The following is a 2,668-nucleotide window of genomic DNA, read 5'->3' as shown; positions in this document are numbered from 1 at the left end:
ATAAAGCTAGTGGCGTAGAGAGACTAAATGCACCTCAAGGCCAGATATCCTAGTTTCACCCCATCACTGCACGGGACAGCCCTGTAGAGGCGATTGCTTGACTGTGGTTCATGGCTCTGCTTGGCCAGACAGACCAGGGTTACACAACAGCAACAACAGCTATACATCAGGAGATGGGAATTGAAGTCTCGTTCTTAGAATGACTAAGACTGATTTGCATGTGACCGTCATAAAACTCTGTCAGTTCCTTCCAAAGAAACTTAAACACACAAATATCCATTCCATTGAGATGCCTGGACACATTGTGTTTGAAATAATGGGGCACTGTGCACTGAAAGAAGACATGCTGAGACATTTCAACAAATAACTAGTCGTATACAAGAAAGACAGATTACTAGTTAACAGTTGCATTGCAGAGTGGGTGGGAGGATGGGGCAAGGCTGGTGCCTCGTTTCAGTCATAATGGGGAAGAGATGCAAGCAGAGAATTCAGATGAACTGTGGTGTGTGTGTGTGTGTGTGTGTGTGTGTGTGTGTGTGTGTGTGTGTGTGTGTGGAGAGAGAGAGAGAGACCGACGGATATGTAACTATGTAGGGGAAACATCATGTAGGCTTTCTCATCATAAAACAAATGATTTCCATTATTCCTTAGACTCCACCAATCGTCTTCATCTGGGTTTGAGTATGAATATGAGTTTTAACTGTTCTGATATTTCTTAAATGTTTGAATATCTTGACTGCATACAAATTATTTTTAGCTGCTTGGATTATCCTTGAAGCGGTAGAACAGGTCATAGATACTGAGCTAAGATGGTTTGCTGAAATAATGCCCGTGTCTAGGGAGTAAGACATGTGATAATTCACTAGCTCGCCTAATCACACTGATTCGTAGCCGAACTTCTTATATTCTGTTACATGCATTTCTGCTATTAGTACTGTATTATATTTTTTAAGGCACGCGAATATAAACATAATTTCATCGTTTAATCAGCAGTAAGATTGACTGATACCTACGAGTATGAAAATAAAATTCTCATTTCATTTAACAGTCGGTGAGCGAATGACACTGCTTTGATACAAGCTAAATTCTGGTTGCTCGTGGGAGGTTCGAAACTGTAACCTGTCGTTTGGGAAGGAAGGGCCGAGACTAGGTTCTTCCACATTGGGTGTAGTACGAATTTCTGAACGTAACTGTACATCAGCACGGTGCGTTCAGTTATTGAATATGCAGCGCCGGTGCTGATGAATTACTCCGAGTGGGAACTGAGACCTTTAGAAATTATACAAAACAAAGCTATGAGAATAATTTTGGGTTCTTCTTTAAGTACAAGGGTAGAATTAATGAGGTTAGAGTTAAACTTGCCAAGCATTATAAACCGAATCCAGGAGGTGGCTGCTGTAGCTGCTGTTCGTATGATTAGGAGAGGAGAGAAAACCCTGAAAATGGCTGTTGATACCTTAACAGGCTATACAGGTGTTCCTGTTAAATGTAATACTTATATTAAGCGACTGTACAGAGTTATGATGAAATATGTTATTGTAAAGTACTGTGTCAGACTGAAAAAAGGAGTGTCTTAAGCCTTGGTTATGTTGTAGACTGAATGTTAATATTTATTCTTTGGAGTATAAAAAAAAAAAAGGGACTGGAACAACTATGAGTTGAAGCAATTATTTCTATCCAAAATTAGTACAGTGCCAAAATGTAACTCCATCCACATGTACTGTGATGGTTCTGTTAATGGTGTGAGGGTTGGGTGTGGAGTTATTGTGCGGGAATTTTATAACAATGATGCATGTGTTGATGAAACGCTGTCCAAGAGAATTGAAGATGGGACTTCCACCACTGCTGTTGAATTGCATGCCATTCATGAAGGGCTGAAAATGGTGGTGAATAAAAGAAAAGATGTGTTTGTTTTTGTTGATTGTCAGAGTGCTTTGTTTGCCCTAAATAGTAAAAGACCTGTCGACACTGACTTAGTTACTCAATGTAAGGAATTAGTATATGTGATAGAAGGGCATGGATGCTCTGTAAAGTTTTTCTGGTACCCTCTCATGTTGGTATTCATTTAAATGAGATTGCTGATAAATTGGCTAGAGATGCAACTAATAAGGATATTATTGATATAAAGAGTATCATAAGTCTTAACAGAATTAAGAAAGGAATGAGGCTTAAGAGAGGTGTATGGGAATCAGATGAGGTTCAAAGAATCATAAACAATGGCAGTGCAAGTATGAGGCACTATTTGTTTGTTTCTGAGAATACACACAGCACATATGGTAAGGCTTTATCCAAAGTAGACACATTTATAATGAGACTGCGGTTGGGTTATAAATACTGTTGGCAGTATATTGATGGTGAGTGTTTCTTGTAAATTATGTGGTGAATCACGTAAGCATACATTACAACATTATGTATTGGAATGTAATAAGTTAGCAGAATTTCGTAATACCAGTATTGGTAATGTAACACACCAGGTCTGTTATTTCTTGAAAAATGATGTATGTTCTAAAATTGTTAAAAAGTTTCCCAAGTTTTATTGGAATAAGTGATTTAGGCACTGTATCATATGTAAGGTACCGGGTATATTGATTAAATATTTTTTTTTTACTCTGTTGGTGGGTATATTAGCATGCTAATACACCCCATTTGATGTAAACCTTTACGTCAA

Source organism: Coenobita brevimanus, chromosome 82 (genome assembly GCF_032717465.1).
Source record: "Coenobita brevimanus isolate Jiangsu-jjx chromosome 82, ASM3271746v2, whole genome shotgun sequence".
Taxonomy (NCBI): domain Eukaryota; kingdom Metazoa; phylum Arthropoda; class Malacostraca; order Decapoda; family Coenobitidae; genus Coenobita; species Coenobita brevimanus.
The sequence above is the reverse complement of the archived record's forward strand: the minus strand, read 5'-3'. Positions refer to the sequence as shown.